The sequence below is a fragment of the Polyodon spathula genome, chromosome 12, assembly GCF_017654505.1.
Source record: "Polyodon spathula isolate WHYD16114869_AA chromosome 12, ASM1765450v1, whole genome shotgun sequence".
NCBI classification, from domain to species: Eukaryota; Metazoa; Chordata; class Actinopteri; order Acipenseriformes; family Polyodontidae; genus Polyodon; species Polyodon spathula.
Window position 1 is genome coordinate 46,186,858 of NC_054545.1, and position 9,099 is coordinate 46,195,956.

General features: G+C 42.8%; 1 long non-coding RNA gene across 1 annotated transcript; it reads right to left on the reverse strand.

Annotated features, from left to right (window-relative positions):
* Positions 1–4,242: 4,242 nt before the first annotated feature.
* LOC121323777 lies at positions 4,243–7,515 on the reverse strand. The gene is made up of 3 exons (XR_005951176.1): positions 7,236–7,515; positions 7,000–7,049; positions 4,243–5,328 (listed from the first exon to the last, which is right to left on the reverse strand). It is a non-coding gene; the product is annotated as an uncharacterized LOC121323777 (long non-coding RNA).
* Positions 7,516–9,099: the final 1,584 nt, after the last annotated feature.

Below are 9,099 nucleotides of genomic sequence, written 5' to 3' on the forward strand. Positions count from 1 at the left end.
TATAGTATGTGTGGGGTGTTGTGTGTGTTGTGTGGTGTGTGTGTCGAGTTCTGTCCTCGTTGCCGAGAACCACTTGGTGAACTTTAAAACACTTTTGTAGAAGTTTAGAAATTTCTTTACATCTTGTTTTTCCCCTGTTAATTTAAAATTATTATTATTATTATATTTATTATTATTATTATTATTATTATTATTATTTTACTCTTTCAGAAATAAACAGCGTACTTGATATTCCAGCTGGGTCATGATGTCATAGGCCGCATGACATCATACTCTATGGAAACGAGAAAGATAAGCTTGAATCCCACCACCAAAAGCATAAACCAAGCACAATGGATTGAATTACCTTTCCTTGCACACTCCCTCGTAAACCCTACTCAGGTTATCAACCTAAACTAGTTTGGTGACTAGATTGGAAGCATACAATATTTTACAAATACATTTCCTCACCTGAACCATCTCTGCTTTTAGAAGCTAGTGGAAAACTTGAACCCAAACAACCTGCCTGACCGCCCACACCCCCCGTCACGACTGATTTTAATTTTCACTGGAAACTGTTACCCCTTTGTAAAAATTACAAAACAAACAAAAAACACACAAACATGACTTATTTTAGGAACAGTCATCACGTTTATGCAAACAATTTTTTGGCTAAGCAAACTCAATATTTGCAATGAATAAAATAACTTTTTCCACCTCAGATGCTTGCCTACATTTCTTTTATCTGAAAATTAGTCAAAACACACATGTAATGAATGACAAAGCCCTTGTGTATCTTCAGCCAAGGAATCTCGAGGGGCACACCAGTTAACTACGACAATTATTTATTAATGTTTTCTTTCATTAGTGTAGCAAATATCCACGTATAGCGACGAGTCAAAATTTTCAAGCTGTAGGATGAGACTTTAAACCGAGGTCCTATTCTAAGTGACTCTGCAGCAGCAGATGTGAAGCACTGTTCACCCCAGTATCTGTAAGTCTGTGGCAAAGTGGCTGGTAAGGGGAACATGTGTAGCTGTGACGCGGTGCAGGAGTGATGAACAGACAATGGTATTTCAGTGAACAAGGTGCTTTAATTGGTAATCCAGGTCTGGTGACCGTTAAATAATAAATCCCCGGCTATACACAACAATGTGTAAAGCACGGGGATAACAAAACAGGGCACAGTCCCGAACAAAAACACAAGACGCGGTCACCAGTCCTGGGTGCGTGAAGACGTGCAGGTGCTCGGTGCAGACACAGGTTTGTGTGGAGTATACTGGTGCTCCCGATAGTGCTGACCCTTTTTCCAACAGCTCCAGAGAACTGTGTTAACTGTCTACAGTGACAAAAACACAGACAGTTAACAATACACACACACAACACATATTTCTCTTTTAATTAATGAGAGTTCCTCTCTCGCTCCTCTCTCCAAACGTTTGCCCAAACGAAGGAAAAGATCAGAGTTACCCTGGCCCCTATATGTAATCCCGCATAATATCTAGGTAAACGGTAGCAGCTGCCTTATTACTTGCAGCTGCCCCTCGTTTATCTTTCAAATCAATACGGTCTTACAACAGAGTCTCGCTTCTTTCCAGGCTGACCCACTTCCCAGTCCTGGAAACGAACTGTCAGGCCAGCCCTTCCAAATACTTCTCCTCCCATTCTTTAGCACCCTCACAGGTTGGGAGGATTGTGGATGATAAACGGACATCCTGATGGGACGTATTTTTAATATTTTGTACACTTGTTGTAACGTTTTGGACAGAAAATTGGTCCCGTGATCAGTCAAAATCTCCTAGGGGGTCCTTACTCTAGCCATAATCTGCGCTAACTCGGTGGCTATTGCAGCGGCACTAGTGGACCTCAATGGAACTGCCTCCGGGTATCACGTTGCATAATCCACCACTACTAATATATACGTATACCCGGAGTCAGAAGGTAGCAAAGGGCCCATTATGTCCATTGCAATGCGTTTAAAAGGAGTAGAAATAATGGGCAGTGGGACCAAAGAGGCGGGGCGCACTCGACCCGGCGCTACTCGCTGGCAGTCTGGGCATGTGGCTACATATCTCGTTCCCTCGTCTTCACGGCTCTGAGGTGCCCCGCAAAAGGGATATCATGCGCCAGCCTCATGACCTCGGTCCGACAAGACGGGGGAACCATCAATTGTGTTACAGGCTGTCCTGTGCCCGTGGCTAGGTTTACCCTATACAGTAATTGTCCCTTAATACTGAAATGTGGATATACTAGCGCCCCAGCGCCATCAACATCCTTACCTTCAATGGACCGGACCTGCCCCCAAGCGTGCACTAGTGACGGGTTGTTATGTTGGCCCCACACTATGTCCGAGCTTGAGTACCACAGGTCCGGTACATTGAGAGGGGCTGGAATAGCCTCTGCCCTAGTTGGCCCAGTAACCTCGCTCTCTCGGTCACACTGCGTTCCCACTCCCTTTGACTGGCGTTTGGTACCATTACTGCACTCTCCCACCAGACCCTAGCCTTGTCTCCAAGACGGTAGGGCAGCGGGGGGAGGGGAAACACCTCTACCCCAGCTAGGGGCCAACCTTGGTCTCCATGAGGGGGAGACAAGGGGGCCCAACGGGGTCGGCGGTCTGGGAGGTCTTGGTCCGGGGAATGAGGGTGATGGTTGTGTTGGAGGAGAGGGATTGAGAGGTTGGTGACTGCGAAGGGCAAGGACTGACAGGATCCCAACCCGGGCCGACGTCAGGGAGTCCTCGAAGTCTTGGGCCAATTTTACCGCCTCCTCCAGGGTGTCGGGGTTGTGGCGCTGTATCCATGCCTTGGTTTCGGCACCGACCACATGGCAGAATTGTTCCACCACAATGGCTTACCCCATTTGTTGAGCGGTCTTCTTCTCAGGGGTCAGCCAATGGACCATGTGGTCGCACAACCGCTCTGCGACCACCCAAGGGCGTGTCTCTGGTGCTCTCCGGTATTCACGGAACCGCGTCTGGTGGGTCTCCGCGGTGATGTTGAGGTGGCGGAGAATAGCCTGCTTGACCAGGTCATAATCGGTGGCGTACTGGTCGCTCAGGGCTTGGTAGGCTGCCTGAGCCTCCCCGATCAGGCAAGGTCCCACCTGGCTTGCCCAGGACTCCCGTGGCCATCCCGCCGCGGTTGCTAGCCGCTCGAACGCCACCAAATATGCCTCTGGGTCATCCTCCGCCATCATTTTCATGGCCTGTGCCTTCAGGGGCGACAGCAACTAATTTACCGTGGGGATCGCTCCTGCGGCAACAGCCAGCCCTACCCGTTCAATGAGCGCCGTGTAGCGCTCCTCCCTCCATCTGTCCTCTGCATCCTGTCTGATCTCCAGTGCCTGCAGCAGCTCCGACAGTGCATCGCGGTCCATCCCACTGCTAACACCACGTGTGGCAAAGTGGTTGGTAACGGGAACAGGTGTAGCGGTGATGCGGTGCAGGACTGATGAACAGACAACAGTATTTCAGTGAACAAGGTGCTTTAATTGGTAATCCAGGTCTGGTGACCGTTAAATAATAAATCCCCAGCTATACACAACAATGTGTAAAGCGTGGGGATAACAAAACAGGGCACAGTCCCGAACAAAAACACAAGACGCAGTCACCAGTCCTGGGTTGTGCAGACGTGCAGGTGCTCGGTGCAGACACAGGTTTGTGTGGAGTGTACTGGTGCTCCGGATAGTGCTGACCCTTTTTCTGACAGCTCCAGAGAAGTGCTTTAACTGTCTACAGTGACAAAAACACAGAAAGTTAACAATACACACACACAACACGTATTTCTCTTTTAATTAATGAGAGTTCCTCTCTCACTCCTTCTCTCTCCAAACGTTTGCCCAAACGAAGGAAAAGATCAGCATTACCCTGGCCCCTATATGTAATCCCGCATGATATCTAGGTAAATGGTTGCAGCTGCCTTATTACTTGCAGCTGCCCCTCGTTTGTCTTTCAAATCAATACGGTCTTACAACAGAGTCTCGCTTCTTTCCAGGCTGACACACTTCCCGGTCCCGGAAATGAACTGTCAGGCCAGCCCTTCCAGATACTTCTCCTCTCGTTCTTTAGTGCCCTCACAGGTCGGGAGGAAGATTCATCACCAGAACTCAATTTTCTGTCACAGTCGCTTTGGATAAAAGCATCTTCTAAATGACAAATTAATTATATATATTACATTGCAACTCTCCAGTTTTAAAAACATAGTAGGACTTATTCACAAAAACCTCAGGACTGTTTTAAGGAACAGTCTTTAAAAACCGTCTTTGCATTTTTAAAGGGTTTTAAAAAGAAAAGGAATAAATGCTTTAAATAACAAACCCTGTTAATAATTTACCTTAACTAAAATTCCTATAGTACACTGTATCATATGTACTTTGGTGTATGACTAGCAACAATTATAAACATGGTAGTAATCAGATAAGAAAATAATCAAGGAAGCACTTTTTTTATTATGAAAACTACAGTTTTTGTTCTTTTACTACAAGTGTCATAGATCTGCACATGTCACGATTCTGCTGGGATTTTTTTTACATGTAGACTGTGTTGAAGAGGTTGCACTGATGTCAAAAATGCTGTTTTTTTCATTTTCATCTCCCTAAGTGAACTGAATGCATTCTATATAGACCTATAAAACAGTGGTGCAAAATAAATAAATACAACTTGTATTTTTGTCAGCGAAATTTAAGTCATAACCTTGCATCAGAACTGTGAGAGAAAGGCTCATGGTGCCAGGCTTAAGCCAGTGCCATTGTTCTTCATTTTTCATGAACATTTAAAAGAAAAAAAAAGAGAAATACTTTATCACAATAAACTTTTCTAAGGATCAGAGAGAGTCCTAAGACAGTCACTGGAGTTCTTGACACATCCTGTCTTCAGGCACCAAGTTTACTTGACCTCTCCTTTCTGTAATGGTTTAAGAACAGCAAGCATGTGCCTTTAAGAGCTTGAATGTACTTCATTCACCCGGTGCTAATAAATACCAAACAAGCAAACACACAGCACACTGCGCCTGTGAGAGTGTGCAGAGGCTGAGGAGAGAGCTGGCCCGAGGCTACTGTGTTACAATCTCTGAGCCTTTTGGTTATGAATTAGGATGATGTTGGTACAACAAAGTGAAATTAGATGTTTCGTTCTTTTTTTTTTTTGTTGTTTTTTTAAATAAACAAGGCCATGTTCACAAAGACGAGATACTTGCAGGTTCTTCTCCCAGCCAAAGTAATACAAAAGAAATGAGCTTTAATGCTTTCTTCAACCAATCTTCATCAGCAATACTGTAACTCAATTCACCTGTCTCTGTTGGCCCCACCTGCTCAAACATATATCCAATTTTCAGGTTTTGAGATGACATTCTGTAATGAGGAAACAAAAGCCAGGGTGATCAGTTTGCAGTGAATTTAATGTCTTGTTAAAGTAAAATGGGGACAAGAGCTTAATGCTAGAGCAACAGAACTCGGATAAGAACTGATTAGAAAAAAATACAACCTTAAAGTGGCCACAAAATATACTGTCTTTAATGCTGATCCACTCAATCGTCCAGTTTTAAAAGCCTCTTGATATGGAAAGGAAAACAGGGAGGAGGGAAATGGAGATAAAAAAAGAGGAAGAAAGGGTAGAAAGCCCCCTTCCAATAGCTCGATAACTGCATAACAACATCTACTGAAAGACTGCAAACAAGATAAAGCGACGTGAAATATGAGTCGGGAGTTCATTTGGAGTCTTGAGCACTCCTGCCAGAGTGGAAGTTACTTTGTTTTTGTAAATGAAAACCTGATTTCGCTTTCATGCTGCTGTTTTAATTGCCGTATAAAACTGATACCCCATGGATTCAGCTTTCTATTAATTAATTCAGTTTCGGAGGGGATCTCTTGTAATCTAGAGAGAAAAACAGAAACATCAGGCTGACAAAATAGCTCTTTTTTTCTGCTGTAAGAAATACTTGCAATGCCTGTGTTTTTCTTCTTGAAAGCTTACCAGTCCCTACATACTGGACAGTTTCTCCAGATCAAACTCGAATCTTGCTACAAGTCTCACCCTAATGCTGAATGGTTCTAAGGCAATATGGCAATGGCTGTCCTATAATGACATTTCACTTGCACTACACAGTATTCCATGTCCGTCAACCTGAGCTAAAGCAGACCAATCAGGAATTGTCTTTAATGGGACACAAGGTATTTAAAGGGTACTTTTGTACCATTGCAAACAGTATTTAATTTCTATGACATATCTAAATTCTTGTAAGGCAACTTTGAGTCATGAAATAGAAAATATCTATACAAAACCGCATTTACGCAGAGGATAGAAATTACAGCTTCCCGCTCCTATTTTTCTATCAACCTCACTTAGCAAATTCAGCTTTTAGGAGTCTTTTCTGAAGCAGGTGCAGTGGCTCAAAGGGGATATTTTACATCATCTATTCTGTTCAGGGTTGATGCTGAACTTCTGAACTGTGAGGCTGTACTTGGATTGTGATTTCTAGGTGCCAGTTATTCATTGGAAAATAGAAGCGCAAAAAAGAATGAAATCAGCAGGAGGTCAACTGAAAGGCAAAATGGCGCAGCGGAAAGAAAGACAAACTGCAGCTGTCGTTGAGAACTTTTCAAGTATGAAAATCAGTTGTTGATGGAGACATGGGTGAACACATACTGTGTCCCAGCAGGGAGCTGTGACGAACAGACGACAGTATCAGAACAAACACGGACAGCTTATTCTAACTGGATGGTTGAAGAGTGAGTGCATCCTCCATTGGAAGCAAATAAACTCCAGTAATCTTCAGTCCTACAATACGAAATTAGCTTCAGCAATTATGATATATCCCTCTTGCAATCTGATTGAAGTATTAAGTATGTTTAAACAGATACCCGATCTGACTAGAATCAGTCGATTTATTGGGACGTTATCTAGAAAAATCATCCCATAGGACTGAGCCAGTAGGTCCCTACTAGCCTCCCAACAGGTAGAGTAAATCTGAATCAAGCGCTTTAATGGGCCATCGTTTAGAGGTTTATATTACACATGCTCACCTTTTATCCAACCCAAAAGCCAGTGTGAGAAGTGAACTTTTCCCCTCGCTCTGTTGTGGAAAGGGGTGGGGGAGAGAGAAAAAATACAACTTATTTTACATGCTTTGTTGCAGTTTCTAAAAATGATGCAAACTGAATATCTTTCAATATGACTGGATACCTGTTATAGGCAGTATGTTAAGAATCTGAATTAAAAAGAACACAACACAGGTGTAGGCTCATTCCATCTTACCCACCAGACTATTTCCTTGTCATGCAATCTTCCCTGCTAGAATGCAAGAATCACAGCTTGGATTGGCCTTCAGTTGGGGGCCAGTGATCCTGAACTTGCAACTTGTAATCCAGGGGCTTCATAACCAAGGATTGGCCTGTTCCCAGTGTAGAAATAATAAGAAAGCTACATACATGAGAAAGCAGCAGAGCCATTAGCAGAGTTATCAGCTCACTCGTGATAATAACATTCATAATCATCATAATTATCACTGTATAATGCTCATGACAGCTGGAGTTTCTTGTAATAACACACCATCTATATTATTTCCTATCCTACAATTAAAAGCTCAGTCAATAGCACAGTGGGAAACCTCTCTCTCTCTCTCTCTCTCTCTCTCTCTCTCTCTCTCTCTCTCTCTCTCTCTCACTTGCACTCTCTCTAGTTTCCAAACCTTTTTTTCAGTAATTGCTCTGTTTGGAAGGCTAGAAGCTGCCTGTCCAAATTGGACTCCTATTATTATAACCTCACGATGTAAAATGGCCTATAATTTGCCGCAATGACTTGCCTCTCCGTTCAATAACATTTTTTTCTCTGCCACATGTAAACATGGACAGTAATCACTGCTAACTGAGAGGGGGTTGGAAAGGTATATAAAAGGAGGTTTGGAGTAGCCAAATTAATCCATTCTCAATCTTCCGTCGTCGCATTCGCCTTAGAGAACGAAGGACCGTTCTGTTATTCATTTAGAACATCAAGATGCCTTTATCTGTTCGTCTAGGAGGGTAAGTCCATTTTTACTTGAACCAATCCACAAGGGATCCATAAAACTCATTAAAACTAGAACATTCTATAAGATTGTTGACTGGCCAGCCCCAAGCAAATAGCAACAAAGTGAAGAAGAAAAACAAAGAAACTGCATCAACCTTTTCTGCAAGGTGTTGTAAAAAGATTACTGCCATGTAGCATAGAAGACTAACTATTCATAAAGCAGGTATCAGGATTGAATTATTCTTGAAGGGCTTAAGGGAAATGATCATTAAGAACTGTTAGGGGTACAATCAAGCGAACTTGAGGGAGAATGAATTCTAATTTTTACAAGCTTGGACAACACTTATTGCTGAAATCCAAGGAAAATCGCATTGCACAATGGACACAAACAGTGAGGTTATTTTTAGACTATTCTGTCTAACTGGCACATTTTGGAACGTGTCCCCCGTCCCCCCCCCATGGGTTTTAATCCACCATAATATTGACACCAAGCCACCTACAGGACACTAAACACATTACAGCTTCATGTAAAATACCAATATATTTAGCAGAAAACACAACTGAAATAACCATACGTTGGTGCTGCTTGAAGCAACTGTTGACAGCTGTCGATTGTGACGTCTAAAAACTGTCTATCACTATGCATGACACGGAAAACCAATACAACGCAACACTGCAGACAAAGTTATGATTTTTCACCATTTTATTCTGGACATGAAAGTGACCACACCCAATATTCAAAATTCAAACTAACTGCTCCTGATTGGTTACATGACACGCATCTCATTAATAATGCATCCCAGGGAGGGGTTGATTAAAACATCTCAAGTTAGACACGCCCAGTAATTCAATATTAACAGACATATTAACACATCCCATTATTAAATGTCGGGTAAAATGCAACGCACGTCTGTTTTTGACTTTTAAGCACCTCACTTCTTGATTTTTTGATGTTTTGTTTGTTTGTTTGTTTTGTGATGGGCTAAACATGCCTTTTAAGTTAAAACGAGACGACATTAGAAATTGTCCCGGAAGCTGGCTTCTGTTTTCATCAATTGGATAGGTATTCATCGCACAGACGTTAAATAATATGAGAGCTGCAGTTAGTAAATTGATAT